General features: G+C 41.0%; 2 pseudogenes; both read right to left on the bottom strand.

Moving 5' to 3' along the window:
- Nucleotides 1–4335: 4335 nt before the first annotated feature.
- Nucleotides 4336–6437, bottom strand: LOC101719878 (interleukin enhancer-binding factor 3 pseudogene; annotated as a pseudogene).
- Nucleotides 6438–14500: 8063 nt separating this feature from the next.
- LOC101700224 (DNA sliding clamp PCNA pseudogene) lies at nt 14501–15209 on the bottom strand (annotated as a pseudogene).
- Between the last annotated feature and the right edge of the window lie 8521 nt (nt 15210–23730).

The raw sequence follows: 23730 nt of genomic DNA, 5'->3' as shown, positions 1-23730 counted from the left end.
ACAAAGTAGATTTCAAACCAAAACTAATTAAGAGAGACAAAGATTGTCACTACATCCTGGTGAAGGGAACAGTCCAAGAGGAAGAGATGACAATCATAAATATATGTGGAACAAATACGAATGCCCCCGACTACACAAAACAAATATTAATGGACATGAAAAACCAAATAAGCACGAACACAATTGTAGTGGGGGACCTCAATACTCCACTATCACAAATAGACAGATGATCTAGACAAAAAATTAACAATAAAATTCTAGAACTGAACCAAGTTATTGAACAAATGGACTTAATAGATGTTTACAGAGTGTTCCACCCCACAAAATCAGAATATACAGTCTTTTCAGCTGCACACGGGTCATTCTCCAAAAGAGACCACATGCTACCTCAAAGGACATGTCTAAGTAAATGTAAAAGAATTGAAGTTACCCCTTGTATATTATCAGACCATAGTGTAATAAAATTGGAGATCAATAACATAAGATACTGCAAAACACATAGAAAACCCCACAAACACATAGAAATTGAATAATACCCTGATGAACAACCAATGAGTCACAGAGGAAATTACAGAAGAAATTAGACAGTTTCTACCGGTAAATGACAATGCTTGTACAACATACAGGAATCTATGGGACACAATGAAAGCAGTTCTATGTGGGAAATTCATAGCAGTGAATGCCCATATTAGGAAAACAGGCAGAGCTCAAATAAACAAACTAAAGCTGAACCTCAAGCTCCTAGAAAAAGAAGAGTATGCAAACCCAAACCTCGTACAAGAGAGGAAATTATAAAGATCAGAGCAGAAATCAATGCAATGGAGACTAAGAGAATGATACAAAAAAATCAATGAATCAAGGAGTTGGGTTTTTGAAAGAATAAATAAAATCGACAAAACTTTAGCCAACCTTATATCAAAGAAAGGAAAGTCTCAAATCCATGCCATTAAGAACAAAGAAGGTGAAGTCACAACAGACCCAGCAGAAATCCAGAGGATCACCAATTCTTACATTGAGAACTTGTACTCAAACAAAACAGAAGAAATGGACAGATTCCTAGGTACATATGAATTGCTAAAGTTAAATAAAGACATAGAAATTCTAAGCACCCCAAATACAATGAGTGAAATTGAAAATGTAATGAAAAATTTACCACCAAAGAAAGGCCCAGTCCTGATGGCTTCACTACTGAATCCTACAAGACATTTAAAGAAGAACTATTGCCATTATTCTTTAAACTCATCAATGAAATTGAAAGGAAAGCAATACTTCCAATTTCATTCTTGGAAGCATGTTTTACTTTGATTCCAAATCCAGGGAAAGACCCAACCCAAAAAGAGAACTACAGGCCAATCTCCCTAATGAACATAGATGCAAAAACCCCCAAGAAGATACTGGCAAACAGAACACAGAGGGTCATCAAGAAGATCATACACCCTGACCAAGTCGGATTTATCCCAGGGATGCAAGGATGTTTCAACATATGTAAATCAATAAATGTAATACACTATATTAACAGAGTCAAGGACAAAAACCCCACGATCATCTCAATAGATGCAGAAAATGCATTCGACAAAATCCAACACCCATTCATGATAAAAACTCTACAGAAAGTTGGAATACAAAGTCTTTATCTCAACCTGATTAAGGTTATCTATGAAAAACCAACAACCAACATCATACTAAATGGTCAAAAACTGAAAACTTTCATGCTAAAATCAGGAACAAGACAAGGATGCCCACTATCACCACTCCTGTTCAATGTTGTTCTGGAAACATTAGCCATAGCAATTAGAAAAGAGAAAGAAATAAAGATAGGAAAGGAAGAAGTTAAACTGTCATTATTTGCTGATGACATGATACTTTACATAGAAGAACCAAAAAACTCTGCCAAAAGTCTTCTAGACTTATTTGACAGATTCAGCAGAATAGCTGAATATAAGTTCTACACTCAAAAAACAATAGCCTTCTTGTACACAAATAGCAGACTCACTGAGAGAGAAATTAGGGAAACAATTCCTTTTACAATAGCATCCAAAAAAAAATGAAATATCTAGGAATCAACCTAACAAAGGAAGCAAAAGACCTCTACACAGAAAACTACAGTACTCTGAGAAAGGAGATCAAGAAGGATATAAGAAAATGGAAAGACATCTCTTGTTCCTGGGTAGGAAGAATCAATATAGTGAAAATGGCCATACTTCCAAAACTACTATATAGATTCAATGCAATGTTGATTGAAATTCCAATAATATACTTCACAGAACAAGAGAAAACAATCCAAAAATTCATTTGGAACCAGAAAAGACCTAGAATAGCAAAAGCAATTCTAGGCAACAGAGACATGGCTGGGCATATCACAACTCCCAACTTGAAACTACTACAAAGCTACTGTGATAAAAACAGCATGGTACTGGCAAAGAAACAGACCTGAGGATCAATGGAATAGATTAGAAGATGCAGAAACAACTTCAGACACACTCAGCCACCTCATCTTTGACAAAGGAGCCAACCATCCTCATTGGAGGAAAGATAGCATGTTTAATAAATGGTGTTGGAAAAACTGGATTTCAACCTGCCAAAGATTAAAACTAGACTCATACCTATCACCGCACACTAAACTAAGATCGAAGTGGATTAAAGATCTAAATATTAAGACATAAACACTAAATTTTCTGGAAGATAAGTTAGGTAGAACTCTTGAAGACATTGGCATAGGAAAAGACTTTTTGAACAAAACTTCAGTAGCATGGGAACTAGCACAAAGAATCAACAACTGGGATCTCATCTTGTTAAAAAGCTTTTGCACTGCAACAGAAACCACCAACAGGGCTAACAGACAACCTACAATGTGGGAAAAATTTTCAGCAGTTTTACCTTAGGTAAAGGACTACTATCTAGAATATATAAAGAATTGAAAAAATTCAGATCCCCAAATTTAAAGACCCAATTCAAAAATGGGCATCTGGAATGAACAGACATTTCTCAGACAAGGAAGTAAAAGCAGCAAACAAATATATGAAGAAATATTCAACATCACTGGTCATTCGAGAGATGCAGATGAAAACAACACAGATTCCACCTCACTCCACAAAGAGTGGCTGCTATCAAGAAATCAACCAATAACAAATGCTGGCAGGGTTGTGGGGAGAAAGTAACCCTTCTCCATTGTTGGTGGGAGTGCAGACTGGTGCAAGCACTGTGGAAATCAGTATGGAGATACCTCAAAGAACTAGGACTGGAAGTCCCATTTGACCCAGCTATTCCTCTGCTGGGAATCTTCCCCAAAGAATTAAAAGAATCATACCACAGCGCTATATGTGCACCCATGTTTATAGCTGCACAGTTTGTAATAGCTAAAGCTTGGAAACAGCCCAAGTGCCCATCACCTGGAAACTGGATAAAGAAGATGTGTTTTTTTTTGTTTTTTTAAAAAATAAAATAGAGTACTACTCACCCATAAAAGGATGAGAAACTAGAGTCATTTATAGCTAAGTGGATGCACATTGAGGCCATACTCTTAAGTGAAATAAATAGGACACACGTGTAAATACCAAATAGTTTCTCTGGTGTGAGAAACTGAAAGTGTAAATAAGGATTAAAATGATTAAAATGAATGTTTGATAATTTGAAATAGGAAGAAAAAGTCCAAAAGGGTAGGGATGTTGGGAGAGGAAGGGGAAAGAAAAGAAGGGAAATGAAAAATGATGAGAAAAGGAAAAAATATTAACAAAGTCTTTGTAAATAGGGAAGGGTGGAGGGGGTGAAGGGAGCACAGGAAATGGGGAAAAAATAAGAACCAAGATACATCATGTACAGGTACAAGCACCCAATGATAAATGTAAACGTATTGTACACCTAAAATGTACCAATAAAATAACCTAAGCCCCCCCCCCAAAAAAAACCCCCAAAACACAAAATAGGGATGAATCTGGGTGGGGGATTCAGCTCAATGGTTCCACTGCCTGCCCTGCAATAGCAAGGATCTGAGTTCGATCCTCGGTACAATAAAAAAAAAAAAAAGGGATGAATCTTAAAGCGTCTGAAGAAAGACAAGTCTTAATTGGGGCTACTGTGTTATAGCATAAGCTGCTGAATTGCCATCCAAAATTTGTTTAGTTGGTACAAAAAGCATACATTGCTATCACTGTTTAAAATATGATCATTTATATTTCACCATTGAAAATTATTTATGTTTTAAATATTTACTAATTAAAAATTGTATTTTACTGGAAAAAAGCCTGCTATTATCTTAAATTCTGCAGAGCACGTGTTTCAGAGAAGCTGCTGTGGAAAGCCACAGCTGAGAAACCGTTTAGAAAACTTTTAGACCCTCTAGGAAGACCCAAAATCATGATAGCCGTAGCAGTCTGTGAAAAAGTCACTATAGCCTGCTGTCGTCGAGTCGCTGCCAACCCCTAACTTCCGTACCGGCTGCCAGCGTTCATGTAGCCTCCGTGGTTGGCGCCCCCAAATCCTCGGCCCGGCCCCGCCCTCGGAGGTTGGGGGGCGGGGCACCTCACTGTGCATGGGGCCCCCATCCCGAAGCCCGGGTTGTGTGGCTTGGCAGCAAATTTTGGTCCGCCTCGGACAGGGACTGGTGCTGTCTTCTTTTTGTTGGCATCGAGGGCAAGGCGGGCACCAGGGAAAAGCTTTTCAAGTACAGAGAGAGCGGCGTATGCCTTTGGTACTTTCTTGTTTGAGCCAGCACCTTGAAACTTCTGTCCATCGACCTCGACCTCCCTGATGAATCGCTTGTCCTGGCTGCCTGCGGTCTCAGAGGTGAGCTCGTACTTGAGGCCTCGGCCCTTCTCATTCAGTTCCATAACTGGGTTCTTGCCATGCTTAGTGAGGATCGGCCCCTGCTCAGTGGTGGCATCAGAGAGGAAGGTGGCGCTGGGGGTCCACACAGCTTCCCCCAATGGGGGGCGGGGCCACCACAGCGGCCTTCGCCTCCGTCTCCACCGCAGAGTCCTCCCCCTTGCTGGAGTCCCTGCCTTCTGCACCTGTCGGCAAGCCCATGCCCTGTAACACCTTAACAGCCACGTGCAGCTTGGCGGTCTTGGAGGGCCCCGAGGCCTCAAATGAGCTGGCATCCACCTCCAGGGACATGGTGAAGATGGGGGCGTGCACAGGGCCTGTCGGGGACACCAGCTTGCGCTGCAGCTCCGGCTTCAGCTGGTTCAACTGCATCAGCGCATTCATGGCCTGGGGAGGCTCAGCCTTCTTCTGTCTTTTGAATCTTCTTTTTGCTGGGGAACTTCTCTTCCCCGTCCCGCTCCTTTGGGCGTTTCATAGGGGTAATGGCTTAGATGGCGCTGGGAGGGATTTGAACGATGTAGTCTACTGGGTTCTCCTTCTTTGGTTTCTTGGGCATCTTGGAAGGTAGGGAGAGGGTCCATGCCCAGGACTTTGTGGAGCTGGCCAAAGGCAGCGAACCACAGTGCATGTTACGCACTCTGTGTGATATCTTCCCATTGCTGTCTAGATGCCCAATATTATCAGTGGCTTCTTTTTCACAAGGGTCATAAATGCCAGAACCATCTGGCATCACGATGCCAGACACCAGGCACTCCAGCACTCTCCGCAGGGCATCACCGTTGCCCATTGGCCTGTTGGCTCTGCCAATGGACTTCTCACACAGGAGCTCCAGGGGCCATCCTCTGAGGGGACCCCCGATGGGCACATGGGTGCACAGGTCCCTCAGGACCTGGATAACAATGACGCAGGACTTCAGCCCATTGGCCCTGGCCTGGAACTACTTGGCGTGTCAGAGGGACACCAAGGCAGCAAGGCATTTCTGCCTGTCCAGAATGTCAGGGGATTGTTGACTGATAGCGTTTCTCCAGCTAGCACCTTCTCCATCTCTTCTCTGACAGTAGGGGATGTCAGGTGACTAGTAAGAGACAGCAGGGGCTCTTTTGTATTTTTTATCACAATGGCAGCATCATCCACAGACTGGAGTATTTCGTACTTGTTTTCTGTTACAGCAGCAAGCTGGATGGCCGGGATGTCAGCCACCTTGTCCAGGAGGTCAGTTGTGGGCTTCTCCTTACATAGCAGCACCAGCTCTAGATCCAAGTCCCCCTTTAGCAGAAGGCCTTTGCCACCAAGGCAACCCGCATCACGCCCCGCAGGGTCCTGGTCATGTGTACCACCTTCTGTTCCCCAGCCCCTTCTTGGCGCTCATCATCCTTGGGCACATCCATGTTGTCCGACTTGGCCTGCTCACTGTTTCCTTTCTCTTGCTCATCGATCCAGTCACACACAGCTTTGAGAGCCCTCTTGGTGTGGGGCACCATGTTCTGCACCGCCTCCAGCACCTCTTGTGTTGGATACACCGAAGAATGCTTTGCCATCACATGGCGATCATCATTCACAAAAATCCACACTGGATGCCTTCTTCCTCTAGTGAAGTGGTGATGGTACAATGCCATTTTCACTTTTCTCTGTAGTGTCTGGAAATCAAACTTTTGCTAGCTTTTCAAACTGTGACAGATTTCCTTGGTGATACCAATACTTTAACTATCTTCTTGGTGTCCCCTTCCCTGACAGCAGCTGAGAGGCACCGCTGCTGCCTCCTCCTATTGCAGAAATCTTGGAAAAAAATACACAGAGACACAGAATTTGGGTAAAATAATAAAATTTCTTCTTGCCAGTGGACAGGAACACCAGAAACCAGTCTGATCAATATCTCTGCCCTTTGTTCAGCATTTCCCTTTTTATATCCTTTTTAGCCATTATCTCATGCCTAGTGGTCTTTGATATGTAAATACAATTCCAGTTCCTATTTACAAGTCACAGACACAAGATAGGCCATATACATTATAAATTCACCCTGGCCTGGTAACTTTGTTAGGTTAATGAAAGTACTGGTTACAGTCAGATAATCCTCACCTTAAACAAGGAGTTACAGGAAAAGCAAATCTTAAAAGAACACATTACTTATTTTGCTTCTACAACTCCCTTAATATTCAATCTATTAAGTTATCTAAAACTTTTCTGTATCACTCCCTCCTGCCACAGCCCACCAGGGTCTCCCCCCAAAAGTCACGAGGTGTGTGCTGGGCTGCTGAGTCCAACTGCAATGGCAAGAGGAGGAGGAGGAGATAAGGGTGAGCAGGCTGGTGGGTGGGTGGAGTTTGTTTTGTTTGAGGGCTTGAAATACTTCACTCCAGGCTCTCCTTGCCTTGAAAGCTTGTGTTGAGAAGTCTGCTGTGATTCTGATGGGCTTCCCTTTGTATGTGATTTGTTTCTTTGCTCTCACTGCTTGTAGAATTTTGTTCTCCTGTTGGATTTCTGGAATCTTAACTATTATATGTTTAGATGTAGATTTTTTTTGATCAAGGCTAGTTGGAGTCCTATATGCCTCACTTATCTGTATGTCAAATTCTTTCCCCCTGCTTAGGAAGTTTTCTGCTCTTATTTGTGTGCACAGTTTTTTATGTTGTTTGCACTATCTCCTGTTTCTCCATTGACTCCAATCAGTCTTATGTTATTCTTCTTTGCATCTTCTTAGCAGGTACTGGATTGATTTCTCATGGTCCCTTGCTATTTTTGAGATTTTCTTTTCCTGGTCACTAATTGCAATCCTGTCTTCTGTATCTGATAGTCTGTCCTCACATTGGCTCATTCTGCTGTCTATGGTTTCAATGGAGTTTTTAATCTCCTGTTTCCATCTGTTTTATGGATTCCATTTGTTTCCTATGCTGGGATTCCATCATGTTCCTCAGCTCCTCTATTTTTTAAATCTGTGTCTACTCTAGAATTATTATTCATGTCTTTCACTATGGACACAATCTCTGTTTTTATGTGAGAAATTATTTCTGATTTTACTTTTTTCAGATTCTCTTTCATGGCCAGTTCAGGTTGAATTTCAAATTGTTCCATCTTGTTGGCTTTTGGGCTTGCCTTTGGTGATCTGGAAGTATGGTTTTGTGACTTGTTTAAGTGTCTTCTCATTTCAACCAATGCAGTCTGCTGTGCCTTTATTGAGGTGACTCTTTGCTCTCCCAGTGGGCTTCAATTCTCAACGAGCCTCAGAGTGGCCTTCTCTTTGCTGCTCACCACTGCACCAATACCTGGGTTCAGAATGATGGCCTTCTGGATCCCTGTGCTGGCCTGTTGTCCTGGTGGGCTTCTGGCTCTGGCTGGCATGCACTTAGTGATGGTATCTGGGTGGGCCTCTGGCTGGAGCCTGTGCACCTGCATAGCTGTTTTCCAGGGGGAACTTCGGCTGGGCCCTGTGTGCCCAAACCATCGGTGCCTGGGTGGGGCCCTGCTGGGGCCTGTGCACCTGCACTGCTATTATCTGGACCAGTGTGCTTCTAGCTGGGGTCTGCACTGCCAAGCCTCTGGTGTCTGGGTGGGGTTCTCCACTTTTACTACTCATATTCAATGCAGAATGGGAAGTCCTACTTAATACAGTGAGAAAAGGAAACATAAAGATACAGATTGGAATGGAATAAATAAAATTGTCTTTGTTTGAAAATAATATGACTGTAGAAAATCTCAAAGAAGAATCAACAATAGCAAAAAACAAAACAGAACAAAAACAAATAAAAACAAAAAACTCTTAAAGAAAGACATAGGTATAGGCAAAGACTTTCTGAACAAAACCTCAGTTGAACAAGAAATAATATCAAGAATTAACAAATGGGATAACATCAAATTAAAGAGCTTCTGTACAGCAAAGGAATCCATCAACAGAGTAGAGACAACCTACAGAATGGGAAAAATTTTTGCCAGCTACTCCTCAGCTAAAGGACTAATATTTTAGAATATTTAAAGAACTAAAAAAAATCAGACCCCCAAATTTAAAGACTCAATTAAAAAATGGGCATCTAAAGTGCATAGACACTGCTCAGATGAAGAAACATAAATATCCAATAAATACATGAGAAAATGCTCCACATCTCTGGCCATTTGAGACACAAATTAAAATGAGATTCCATCTCACTTCAGAAAGAATGGCCACTATCAAGAAATCAAGCAATAAGAAATGCTGGTGAGGCTATGGGGAGAAAAGAATCCTTCTTCATTATTGGTGGGACTGTAAACTGATACTACCACTATGGAAATCACTATGGAGATTCCTCAAGAAACTAAGAATAGAAATTCCATTTGATCCAGCTGTTCTCCTTCTAAGTATCTTCCAAAAAGAGTTAAAGACATCATACCATATGGATATATGCATACTCATGTTTATAGCAATTTGTAATAGCTAAGTCTTGGAAATAGCCTGTATGTCCATCAATGAATGAATGGATAAAGAAAGTGTTATTTATACACAATGGAGTACTACTCTGCAGAAGGACAAACTTGAGTCATTTGTAGGAAAATGGGTTAATCTTGAGACCATAATATTAAGTGAAGTAATGCAGATTCATAAGTTCAGATATTGCATGGTTTCTCTTAAATGAGCACTACCACTGCTGGTGGGAGTGTAGACTGGTGCAACCACTGTGGAAATCAGTGTGGAGATACCTCAGAGAACTAGGACTGGAAGTCCCATTTGACCCAGCTCTTCCCCTGCTGAATGTTTTCCCAAAAGAATTAAAAGAATCATACCACAGCAATATATATGCACCTATGTTCAGAGCAACACAGTTTGTGATAGCTAAAACTTGGAAGCAGCCCAATTGCCCATGCACTTGAGACTGGATAAAGAAAATGTGATTTCTCTTATAAAATGGAGTACTACTCAGCCATAAAGAATGAGAAATTAGAGACATTTATAGCTAAATGGATGTACATTGAGGCGATACTCTTAAGTGAAATAAATAGGACACACATGCATAAATACCAAATAGTTTCTCTAGTGTGAGGAAACTGAAAGTGTAAATAAGGACTAAAAGGTATAATAGATAATGTGAAATAGGACAAAAAGGGGCAAAGGGGAAGGGGAAATGGGAGGGGTAGGGGCAAGGAAAGAAGGGAATGGAATTAATATGAGAAAATGGAAAAATGGAGACAAAGTCTTTGTAAATAGGGAGAGATGGAGGAGTTGAAGGGAGGGCAGGAGAAGGGGCAAAAATAAGAACCAAGATACATCATGTACAGGTACAATACCCAATGATAAATGTAAATATATTGTATACCTAAATTTTACCAATAAAATTTAAAAAACAGATTAAAAAAAGAAAAACAACATACATTATGAAATAAAAGAGATAATAGGAAAAGTGAGAGAGAAAAAAGGTATTGTAATTCAATGGAGACAATATATCTAAAAGTGTACCTTGACTTAGTACAATTTTCTTACATTTTTAAAATGTTCTTTGACCTATTAGTCTAGGTTTCAATCTGTATATATCAGTGGTGGCAAACCTATGACATGCATGCCACAGTGGGCTGTTTTTACCATTGAAAGCTCTAAAATATTTGCTAACCACATACCTACCTGTAAGTCCAGCACGTAGGAGGCTGAGGCAGGAGGATCACTGTAAGTTAGAGGCCAGCCTGTTCTACAAAGTGAGACCCTGTCTCAGATAATCAAAAGAAAAACTGTTTTGCTATCACTGGTAAGTATGATAACTAACTTTATAAGGTCTTGTAAGATAAATAAGTGAACTGATGGGCTGGGGATTTAGCTCAGCGGTTCTGCCACCTGCCTTGCAAGTGCAAGGTCCTGAGTTCAATCCCTGGTACCAAAAAAAGGTGAACTGATGCTGAAAAAATAAAAGGGGAGTAGAGGGAAAGGGTGAAAAAAGAATTGAAATATGTTATGTACACGTACAAATTCCCTACAGTGAATGTAATCATTTTGTACTACAAACATGTACAAATAAAAGTGAAAAACAAAAGAAAACAAAGAATAAATAATAGCTCTTAAAAAATAAGAGAACAACAAAAGAAAAAACAAAAAGCTGTCCTGGAACCAATAGGTGATCATAACAAAGTTGCAGGACATAAATGTTATTATACAAAAGTCATTTGCTTTCCTATATATTGCAAATGAACAATTTGATTTTGAAATTAAAAATAAAATATCATTTACACTAGACCCTCATTCCTCTAAAGTAAATATTTAGTAGAAGTCAAAATGTGTACTATATGTGAGGAAAAATATAATGCTTTCATGAAAAAAATCAAAGAAAAATCTTAATAAATGAAGAGATGGTCATATTCAGGCTTGGGGAGGCTCAACAGTGTTAAGATGTCAGTTCTTCCCACCTGGTCTATAAATTTCACATAATTCTAGTCAAAGTCTCAATATTAATTTTGTGGACATCAAGAAATTATAAAGTTTCAATGAAGATGTGAAAGACCTAGAATAGCCAACACAGTATTGAAGAACAGCAGGGTTAAGGTCGAATTTCAAGGCTTATAAACCTGTAGTAATCAAGATAGTATGATATGACGAAAGAAAGACAAATAGGTCAATGAGATACAATAGAAAATATAAAAGTATACTTACACAAGTTTATTCAGCTGATGTTTGACAAAGAGCAAATGCAATAGAGAAATAATTATCTTTTCAACACACGGTGCTGGAACAAGTGGGCATCCATATGAAAAAAATTGAATTTAAACATAGTCCATATTTCATAAAAGTTAGCTAAAAATAAACCATAGATCTAAATGTTAGGTGCAAACCCAGAAATCTTCTAGTAAAAATAGGAGAAAAATCTAGGTGACCTTAGGCTTAGCAATGCTCTTTTGCATACGATACCAAAAACACGATCTAAGAAATAATTTTGTTGACAGTCATAGAACTACTTAGAATTTCTATTTCTTTTTGGTCAGTTTTGGTAATTGTTACAGTTCTTCCATAAAAAATTAACTCTCAAACTTAGTGTCTTACAATAGTCCTTTTTATCATAGTCATTTATTCTATAGATAAGAATTCCATCAAGTCATAGTGGAAATAGCTCATATTTGTTCCATGATGTCGGGGGCTTTATCTGGGCAGACTCCATGGCTGGGCAAAACTTCATGGCCAGAGGCTACAGTCACCTGGAGGCATCGTCACTTACTCCTCTGATGATTAATGCTGACTTTCAACTGCAGTTTCAGCCTGGCTTTTGCATAGTATAGTGCCTTCTGAGTAGTTAGATTTCTTAAACTGTGGCTCGGGCTTCCCAGTGAAAAAAGTGAAAGCTTTATTACCTTTCATGGCATAGCTTTGGAAATTGCACATCAATTTCCAAGATTATATGATTATCTGTGAGTTATTAAAGGCAGCTAAGATTTATGGGAGGTGACATGATTCATATGTTTTAGTAGGAAAGGTTCAAAGGATTAGTAGGCATGGTTTTTTTTTTTTTTTTGGTGCCGGGGATTGAACTCAGGTCCTTGCGCTTGTGCAGCAGGCGGCGAAACCACTGAGCTAAATCCCGTCCCCCAAGTAGGCATGTTTAAAAAATGCCACAGTTCTATTTTTTGTCATTTGTCTGCATTTTCAAAGTCATTGACATAGAGACATTGATAGAATTATCTTTATTTTCTTTCAAATCTCTGCTCAAACTATAGATATATCATCTATGTACTTGTGCTGTTTTCTTTTTTCTTGAGGCAAGATACTTGTATATTTTGTAAGTTTTTTTAAAGGAGAAATTTGTGGATTTATTGATTCTATTATAACTTTGTTATCTATTCTGTTACAATTTGTTATTTTCTTTTAATTCCTTTGGGTTCAGTTTATTTTTTCCTATTATTTTCTTATTTTGGGCTAAATACATAATTGTAGGTTGAGTATTATTTTTTAATAACACTTTGTAGTCATCACTCTATTTATCTTCTAATGCCCATTATTAGCGAAAATATTTTGCTTTATTTATTTATTTATTTATTTTTGGTATCTGGAATTGAACTCAGGACCTTGTGCTTGCGAGGCAGGTGGTGGAACCACTGAGCTAAATCCCTGGCCCCAAAAATCACTGTCTATATGTTCTTTTTTTTTTTTTTTTTGGTACCAGGATCTAACTCAGGACCTTGCGCTTGTGCAGCAGGCGGCGAAACCACTGAGCTAGATCCCCAGCCTCTCTGGCTTTCTTTTTGGTACAGAGGACCAAACTCAGGACCTTGTGCTTGCAAGGCAGGTGGTGGCACCACTGAGCTAAGTCCTCAGCCCTCTCTGGCTTTTTTAGACAGACTCTCATTTTGTAGTACAGGCTGGCCTTAAATTCACTATGTAGGCCAGGCTGTCTTTATACTTGTGGTAATCCTCCTGCCTCAGCCTCCAAAGTGCTAGAATTACAGGCATGTGTTATCATGCCTGGCCTACATGTTCTTTCTGGAGACTAATGTTTTAAAATTCTGATGTCTGGCTGGGGATTTAGCTCAGTGGTTCCGACGCCTGCCTCGCAAGCACAAGGTCCTGAGTTCGATCCCTGGTACCAAAAAAACAACAAAACCCCCCCAAATAAAATTCTGATGTGTTTGCTAGTCTTTGTGAAGCCTCTCATGAATTGTATGTATGACAGACATGAAATCCTGACTTGAGAAAGCTTTCTTCCAAAGAGGATTTATTTCTACTCCTATCAGTAGCCTAGGGGAACTCTTACACACTGAAGATCTACTTCATGCCTTCCTAAAGATTTTGTTTTAGAGTGAAAATCTCAGGTCCAATTTCCTCTTCAATGCTATTGTGCAGGCCAACACACTTCAGCTATTTATCCCTGTAATCCAAGACTTAAGCAGCTGTCACCACTGTTGGTTCTCACTGTGTAGCTCCTCCATGAATTCCTGCTGCTCTGCCCAGGTGTCTTGTGGCTGTCATCCTGACTTCTCCCACCTGCCATGCCCTTAATTCCAATTTACTCCAGACCTGCCCTGTCTGTTTTCCATCACAGGAAGCTCTGACTCCACCTCTTCCTATTTACAAAAACTTTGTTTCCATTTTTTCCTTCTTATATTTTTTTCTTTCCCTTCTTTCCTTTCCACTAGCCCCATTCCCTACTACCCCTTCCCCTTTGGATCTTGTCTTCCTATTTCACATTATCTGTTATACATTTTGGTCCTCATTTACACTTTCAGTTTCTCACACCAGAGAAACTATTGGGCATTTACACATGTGTGTCCTATTTATTTCACTTAAGAGTATGGCCTCAGTTTGCATCCATTTAGCTATAAATGTCTCTAGTTTATCATTTATGGCTGAGTAGTACTCCATTTTATATAAAAAATCTTCTTTATCCAGTCATCAGTTGATAAAGGTTTAGTTATTTGGGTTGTTCCCAAGATTTAGCTATTACAAACTGAGATGCTATAAACATGGGTGAACATATGTTGCTGTAGTATTCTAATTCTTTCTATTTTAATTCTTTTGGGAAGTTACCCAGCAGGGGAATAGCTGGGTCAAATGGGACCTCTAATCCTAGTTTTTTTTTAAGTATCTTCACACTGATTTCCACAGTGGTTGCAGCACTCTACACTCCCACCAACAGTGGAGAAGGGTTCCACAACCCCTCCAGCATTTGTTATTGGTTGATTTCTTAATAGCAGCTATTCTTTCTGCAGTGAGGTAGAATCTCAGCATTGTTTTCATTTGCATCTCTCAGATGACCAGTGATGTTGAACTGGTTTGTGACAACTTAATATTTCCACTTCCAAGTTCTCTATTTGCAGAAACTTTCAGTCCATCGTTTGCATGGCATGTCTGACGTGACAGAGGTCTCAGCATATATGTGCAAACTCACCAGAAGGCATCTTTACTACACAACTGTATTTTTGTTCTGGAATTCCAAGTTGTTCAACATCTAAATCCATTAACTTCATTTTATAGTTGGATACTTTCTCCTGATTTGGTGCTTCAAATACTAGTGCCAGGGTGTCTGCATTATCTTTGGCTCTTAGGGTAAGGATGTCGTCATTGTCAGAGGATTTTAATATTTTGGACAAGCTGGCGAGGTTTACATCCGAGGTCAGTTTGTGGTCATATTGGTGCATGTCAAGCCCTTGGAGTGCAGCATGAGCTGCACTAGGGAGATATGGGATGAGTCCATGCTTTGCAGGTTCACACTGCCTGAACAGATGTCCCAGCAGGCCTTGCTGATGAGGTCCTTGAGTGCCTCCAGCACCTTTTTCAGGATGGAGCCCTGAACCGTGTGCCCCTCAAACCTAGTAGCAGAGTTGTGACAACACAGCTGCACAGCAGGAGGAAGGAGTAAAGCCCAGGAGTAAAGCTTAGGTTTCTGGAGGATGACAGCTAGTAGGTGAAGGCACACCAAGAACCTCAGACCAGGAGGAACGTGAATCAATGACATTTAATGATTATTTTCTCTATATAAAAATACTGAGCTGGAGGCTTCTTGGGATTCACAGGTGAGTAATATATATTCTCCGTCCTCAAAAAGTTCACAATCTCGAGAGACAAACACATAAATATTGCAATACAGTGCAGAGTATGGATTCCAAAGAGGAAATAAAAAGCATTTAGGGGATTTATAAGAATAAGAAATACATTCTGGGTAAGGAATCAAGGAAGCTTAGCTTTATGAATGATTTTTTTTTTTTTGCAATTAGCTTTGCAGTGTAGGGAGTAGACTGGGAGAGGTGGTGAGATAGAATCTTGCATGATAAATGTGCAAAGCAGTCAAGAGCAGGGCCCTTGCAAGAGCCCTGTTATGGCTTGTATCTAGCTGTTGCCCAAAGCCTCATGTGGTCGTAGGTGGTGCTTTTCCATGTGTGATGCTGGGATTAATGGTGTGTGATTACTGAATTAGTTCACTAATTGCTTTAACATAGTTCTGGGTTTGGATAATGGGAAGAAGGCCCACCCTGGGTGTGGGTGGCACTACCCAAAATGCAGCTAGCCTAAAAAGGATAAAAGGGGGAGGCAGACTGCTGCTGCTGCTCTTGCTGCTTGCTGCTTGCTGTCTCCTGCCTGCTTGCCGTGGGCTGTTTCTCCTCAGTGATGCCTCTCTGCCATGCCACCCTACCTTAGAGCCAGCCAACTGTGAACTGAAAACTCTACCAACTGTGAACTGAAATGAATTTTTCTTCCTTTCACTTTGGGTGTCTGGTATTTTGTTCCAGCAAGGAGAAAAGTAACCAACAAGCCTTAAGCCCTGTTGGGGCTCAGGGAGAGGGGGAATCAGGGAAGGAGGCTGTGAGAGGGAGTAAACTTATCAAGTGCATAAATATTAAACTCTTGGCCTAGGGGCAACTTCCAACTTCAGCAGCAACAGAGGATTGCAACTCTGTGAGAAAAGCTGAAAACCTAGGTGATTAAGTCACTGCTCATTAGTTGAATTGACTGACTTGCTGGAATCCACACGTAGTACCCCTGAAGACATTTAAAATTACTTTAGAGATCTAGATGTGTGATAGAATTTCAACAGACCAGCTGAAGCTGCAACAAAAGTTCAGTTTTGTGACTTTGGCCTAGGATTCCCATACTGCACAGGAATGTAGCAATAGTTGCATATCTATGTACGTTTGAGGTGAGTGTGTGTGTTTACCTGGAGGTATCTAGAAACTGCAACCTGCCAGTAATAACTTTAAAACTTAAACAGAATGTTAAAGGTGTTTTTGGAAAGTTGCATTTCTCAGCTATATGGCTTTGGATCTTGTTAGAAAACTTTGTGAAGGACCATGTTGCGAGGAACCTTAAAAATGGCTTGTGATAAAGAACTGTGGCCAATGCTTTGAGGACAATGAACCAAGATCAACAAATAGGGTAGGGCAGGAGACAGCTGCACTTTGGCAGAAGGTTTCCATAGGTCCAGACTGTCTTTCTGCCTGTTGAGCCTTCTGGATCCCTCTAAATGGGGTCATCCTGCCCATTGTGATCCTTGAAAAGCACACAGAATTGGGGCCATCCAGGTTAAACCAAGATATCAGATCCATTTCAGTTCCTAAGAAATCTCCATATTTTGTCTCAGAGTGATGTTTTTCTTGTCATAGAAACTGAACTCTTCTTGTGCAGAAGGAGTAGAAGAAGCGTTTGATGCCATTCTGAGGGATGACTGGGTAGAAGGAGAATGCTATAGTAGGAGAGCACAGGGCTGGCTCAAGCCAGGGTGGGAGCCTGGAAGGATAGTGCCAGAGACTGTTTGGGCTAGGTTGTGGGCCATGTCCTGACCAGGCATACAGACTGGCTGGGTGATGGGCGTTCTGAGGCTGGCTCATCCTGGACCAACCCTGCCACCTCAGCCCTTCACTCGTGGTGCCCTGAGTTTCCTCAACTCCAAGGTTAGCTATTTGGGTTGGCTCATTGTTGGTTTCCCCTCTGCTCTCCCCTAACTTTCACTACAGATGTGGTGATCCATGACTTTCTCCTGTGGGACCCTGTACTCTGCAGATGTGGGAGGCTTCCCTGAATGGTGGCAGGAGGTGTGTGTGGGGTGTTGTCTTGTTTTTAAAGTGCTTGGTTCTGTTCTAAGGCTTCTCTCTGGTTTCTATCACCTTTACATTTCTTCAGAATGCTTCTCTTGGCTAATACTCTTTCTTTAATCATATTCTTTCTTTAATCCTCATAAGAAAGATCTTGAATTTTATGGTTGCTTCAAAGCTAGGTTGGTTTTCTTTTCTTTTTAATTAAGGCAGCATCAAAGAACAGAAAGCAATTGAATTTCTGATGAACTGGGAGGGTATACAGTGGGCGTTCAAAACTTAGAATACTGGGTGATCAAATCTGGAGGATTTACTGTAAGTGGTGTATTAATGGGCAACTTAATAGAGTTCATACTGAGGACTGGGACCCTAAGGAAATTCCAGGTAAAGTAGTAATTCCTTTTTGGTGGGATATCACATAATTTTCATAGGCAGCTTTGAGAAGTTATCTCAACCCTGCATTCACCTTCCAAAGACAATAATTTTTACTTGGCAATGCAGTAATTAAAAATATGATGTATAAAAAGTCATAAAAGGTAGACCAAAGTTAATGGCTAAAATGCACATTTCCTTAATAAAATAGATGGAGAAAAATTCGAACAAAATACTTGACAATCTTTGTAATGTTTAAATATTTGGTTTGGGGCCAATTCCAGTTTTATGAGACCGAAATTCAGTCATTAAAAAGATGGCGCCAGGGCTCTGACTGGGTTCCCCGCCAACAAAAGTCTGCTGAGGGCACCACGGTGAAGGGGCGACCCTCTCAGTGTGACTCCGATGAAGTCTGCAGTGTGCCTAATGTCACAGGATCATATGTTTTAGATTCACTCCTTCCCACCCTCCCTCCTTCCTCTCTCCCTTTCTTCCATATGTTTACTCAGTGTGCGTCACCCCAGAAGCTATTCTAGACACTGGGACAAGCAAAAAAGACAAGGTCTGTGTCTTCATGGAGTTGACTTTCTAGTGGGTGAGGTGAAACAGTTGCATGATTGCTGAGAGTAATTAATGCTTTAACAAAAATGTGTCAGAGAAAAAGCGATGGGGACTTCCTTTAGATAAGGGGCCTTATTCCAGAGGACTGCCCTGGAAGGGTGTAAGTATTATCCAGGCCCATCTTCCAAGTGGGCAGCATAGGTAACTACCCACCTGATCTTCCTGTGTGGCACCCAAGGGCTCTGCAGCCCCTCAGATCAGTTCTCCAGCCTACCTGCCACACAACCTTGTTGTAGGCATGCAGCTCTATTCTTTCCCATGTGATGGAGGCCTCTGTAGCTTTCTTGTTTTAAGGATTAAATTTATAGTCTCATCTGACCCTTAGCACAACTCCATGGAGTGGATACAATTATTATCCCCATTTTACTTTTGAGGACATTTCAGCACGGGAGCAGTGCTAGGAAGCAGACAGCGTGGCGCAGAAGGCGGGCTCTCCCTCTGCTCCATGCAGTCTTCCTGTGTGGAGAGGGGTTGGAGCCCACAGCAGAATCTCACCCCTGCCACGAAACTCTTCCTATCTACTAAAAACAGCCACAAGTTGCCCCTTTTAACTGTAAACTTCTCTGTACAAGTTCCACTTACCCTGTGCTGAATTGGGTGTGGAACTCAGGATTGAGCAGAATAACCAGCAAATCCCCAAATATAAAGCCAAATCTGAGTCCACAGATATTCTGACACCCATGAATCATCCGAGAAATGCATTTGGGTGCATCTGGAACCAGAGGGGACGTGGGTGATGGAAAGCTTTCAAAGGGACAATGGTATAGGCTGCATTGATTCTGGGAACAGTTCTGTGGTGCTGGTTTCTAGTTTGAAAGTCTGGCCGTCTCTTTGGCCTCTCAGGCTTCTTTTACTCAGCAACAACTGTATAATCTCCCTTGTGTGTTCAGAATGTGCCTGGTGGACAGTCGTCCTAGGCTTCCCTGTGGCACACTTTTGTCAGAGGCATGCGCAAGAGGAAGGCTTGGGCAGAACTAAGCCAGTTCTGGAACAGTGGGCACAGCTCCTACATTTTGGTTTGACAACTCTTGCATCATGGAACCTTGTGTTTTAAGAAACCAGTTAGGGGAATCAAAATAATTCAGGTCTCAAAGGTCCAGCCTTGAAGCATGTAGAGGGGACCATAGTTCCTGCTTGCACCTGGGACTCAATTATCAAACCTTTTGTCAACTGTCAAAAAAGATACAGTTCTTGTCATCTCTGGAATAACACACACATATGCACCCATGCCACGATACAGATAATAATAAAAATATGTCTAAAATTTAATAGGTGCTTATTTTATGTTAAATATTTTACTAAGTATTTCACATATGTCATTCCATCTATTCCCGTAACAGACTTATGAATTAGATATAGTAGTATTACACATTTGTCTTTTATTATTAAGGAAACTGAAGCACTTTATCCAATGGTTATATTAAACATTCTCAAAAAACAAGATCGAGACTAGAAGTCAACTGATTTTGGGGAAGGGGCCTGGTCTTACATCTGCTTCTCCGAGTTGAGCACAAAGTAAAATTATTTTAATTGTTTCATGTTCTCACTTGAAAAACAAAAAGTCCACGGGGAGGTCCCTACAGCCTGGATGTGTGGTCTCCTACCCCATCTACACAGCTAGACTGTGGTCCTGAGCGTGTTTACATGTGCATGGCCAGTGCACAGCATGCTGTCCACAGCTCACAGTGTGTACATAAGCCCAGCCCTCTGGGGACAGGGGCTCCCACATACAGAAATGGTCTCAGTGACCCATGGGAACATTGAATCTCAGCATATTTAGATCAGATTTAACAAAAAATTCTCCTAGAAATCATCCTGACATTGCCAACTTTCACTTATTTCTCAAATTCCTGAGGAAGGAGATGTTTCTTCATTTATTATTTATCCATTAATATTTCTCTGTTCTCTAATCAAGTTGTTAAAGTCTGGGGATAGAAAAGTAAGATTTATGATGATCTGTTGTATGGGAGAATTTTTTACTGATTTGAAAAGCTCCAAGATTGTTTAGAAGCTTTTTTTCAGAACTTCTGCTTTGTCTGCTTGGATTTTTTTTTTTTTTAAATCTTTTCCCAGTCTCAACATTTTAAGAAGTCTTCTCATGCCACAGTAGCCAGGGAAAACTGGAAGAGCCTAAATGCCTTTTAAAACAGCTCTCCAATTTTATAAGTAGATTTTATACTTATTTAGTATTTTAGGTAAGTAATTTCCTGATTTGGCTTCTCCAAAAAATAAAAGATTTCACACAAAGACAAATAAACTTACTTTTAAAACTTTGCCTGTCTAAACTTGCTCTCTAAATTGGTTCATTAGGCTGTTAGGAAGAACCATGTGGTGGCATCTGTTTGTTTAGGGAACAGCCATGAGGCAAACACAAGATGGGTGGACCATGATGGCAGCAGAGGTCTGGAATCTCAGGGACCATGTACAGGACAGGTGGGCATGGGGTCTGTCTCTTGTGGGTTGCTAGTAAAGATATGTATATGTGGGTTGCTGGTAAGGATATGGTGGCAGCCACTGCTGTCTGCCATCTCTAGCTCAGGTACAAGTGTGACACTTCCCTGAGATGTCCACATGTGGAGGTTACTCACTGGGACTCCCATATGGAGACCCATCATCTCAAGGCTTTCCTGTGGGTTATCAGTTCTTATTCAGCAGAATATTTGCTTTTTCTGAGAGTGGTTTGGCTTTCTGAGTCTGCATGAACTTGCACTCTTTCGGAGTTTGTTCTTTTGGCCTTTCCCGCATCATTTTGTAACTTTACCCCATTAATATTAAAAAGACATTTTCTTTGAGGTACAATTCCTCAAACGTATTGCTATTTTTATGTTTCTACTTCCTTCTGACTTCATATTTGTTTTCTTTTCCATAAATAAGCGATGTTTCGTAATTGGAAAAACTTAGGGCAACTATATGTCATCTTTGCCCTTTCCCAGTGCCAATTCTCTATCTCTGTTGATTTTTATTATTCTATTTTCTCATTAATAAATTTCTACAGCTCTTTCTTCTGTGAAGACCATACTCTGGAATTGACAGGCAAGGCACAGCTCCTGGAAGTAGGTCTATGTAACTCAACATTTCTCTCTTCCAAGAGCTGGGAAGTCATTTGATTCAGTTGGCAGCATGCATGGTGAGCTGTGGATTGGGGTAGACTGTCAGCTATTTGAGGTCATTAGTGTCTATTTCCTCATTCTAGATAGGACCCCAAGTCACTCTGGGCTATGAGTTTGCACAGGACTCATTTGAACTCTTGCATTCAGAGACCTGGAGATCCATCCAGATGTTTAAAATTCCCAGGTGACTTCCACCTTGCTCTCCCAGTGTATTTGTGGGAACTTAGAAGAATTGGGCCTTCCATTTCCTCTCCTTTCAGAGTGGAACTCTGTGTGTCTCTGGTTAGAACCTAGTGACTTATTGGACTTGAGATCTTGTAGATCGACACTTTAATTATTTATCTGAACACTAGGAAGTGTTACAGATTCAGATTGCCTAGGAATCCAGAAAGCTAGTATAAAACCAGATAACCTTAAATGTAGTTATCTTTCTTGTAAACTGTTCTATTAATTGTTGTTTCCTACTGGGATCCATCCTCAAATGACATTTGCCAGTCCTTACTTTCATTGCTCTACTTAATTGCATGCTCAATCTCATCCAATTTTTGATTCGACTTGAAAAGCTGGCAAGAATAAGAAGCCCTGCCCCTGTCAGAAGGCAAGAACAGTGTTTGTCTTGTTGCCTTAAGCCCTGTTCAGGTCAGTAGGAGGGGCATTTGGTGACACACGTGGCCTCTGAACGTGCCTGGTAACTGAATTGCTTCCTTGTCTACTCTGGTGGTACCTGAATCCTCTGAGAGGCCAACTTGGTGGGCTGAGTCCTCATTGGCTTTTTAATCCTGACTAGGTCTCCAGCCCCTGTACCTTGAGCTGCAAGGGGTGCTCCCATTTAAAGATGGAGGCCCTTCTCATTACTATCTGTCCCTCTGGAAGTATATTCAGCCCTTGGAGTCTAGACCCTTGTATTCAACTGATTTTGTGCTGAAAATATCTGAACAATTTTTATGACTGTATTGAGCACATAGACATTTTTCTTGTCATTATTCCCTAACCCATGCAGCGTAACAAAGGGTTACATAGATTTTATATTATATTAGGTATTATAAATAATCTAGAAATGATTTAAAGTCTTTGAGAGGGTGTACATAGATTATATGTAAATACTATGTCTTGTTATTAAGGGAGTTGAGTATCAGATTTGTAATCTGTGGGAGTCCTGGATTCAGTCTCTTGTGGCTACTGAGATATGACTGTATTGTTACAAAGATACCTGATGCCACCCACTCGGCAGGGACTGTCCTTACTTGCCAACATTGGCTTGGTAGAGAACCTGTTCCCCATGGCAGCCTCTTGCTGTGGGGGCACAGTTGGGTACTGCTCCAGCTGGGTCCCCACCTACTGCGTCTTTCCCACACGGTAGACAGTTAAGTTCTGTCCTATCAAATGGATGACCTGGCTTTTCTAGCCCATAGGCCAAATCTGGCCACCAACTCCTGCCAGGTTAAGAATGGATTTTACATTTTAAATGTTTGAAAAAAATCAAAAGAAGAATATTATCTTGTGACTCATGAAAGCTTATAAAATTATAATTTGAAGCCTGGTGTGGTGGTGCTGGCCTCTAATCCCAGCACTGGGGAGGCTGAGGCAGGAGGATCACCGTGAGTTTGCAGCCAGCCTGGGCTACATAGTGAGACCCTGTCTCAAAAAAAATTTATACTTTGAACATTCATAAATTAAGGCTGTATTGCAGCACAGCAACATGCACTCATTTCTGCATCATCTGTGGTTGCTTTTTAATGTAGTGGCACAGGTGAGAGCTTGCAGCAGAGACCAATGGCCCAAAGCCACTACAGCGGCTCTTTGTAAAAGGCTCGCCAAACCCTGGATAGTCTCCACAGGCGGGTTTGTAAAAATTATGACAACTTTGTTTTACTCCACTTTTTGCTACTATTGTGGTTCAAAAGGTAAACCAAGGCACAATGAAATGTTAAAGAGCTTATTTGGATAAACAGTGAGTCATGAACTGGGAAACTCCAGATTGGAGGTGGTTTGAGAGCTGTGCTCAAAGAAGGCAAGGGGAATGGTTTTATAGGATAAGCATGAAAGTAATGCAGAGAAAATGGAGTGTTCAAGGGCCCTATCTCTATAGAAATCAAATAAGCGGAAGCCATGATGTGAGGTATTATTGATTTTGTTAATTGACGGTATTTATGGACTTTCAGCTTAGGTAGGTTCTTTCAGAAAAAGTAGAGACCTAGGGAATGTTTTGTACCAAACACCATTTCTATGGTCAGTCAAGGTCACCCACCATACTTCCTCCCGCTCCGTGCAGTAGAATAGGAGAGCGCATGGCGAACAGAGCCCCGGACTTTTGTGATTCATGGTATGGAATGCCCGATTGCCCTTC

Source organism: Heterocephalus glaber, unplaced genomic scaffold, assembly GCF_053883595.1.
Source record: "Heterocephalus glaber isolate CG9 unplaced genomic scaffold, H.glaber_assembly_v1.0 deba00000281, whole genome shotgun sequence".
NCBI classification, from domain to species: Eukaryota; Metazoa; Chordata; class Mammalia; order Rodentia; family Bathyergidae; genus Heterocephalus; species Heterocephalus glaber.
This window is presented reverse-complemented; position numbering and strand designations above follow the sequence as displayed.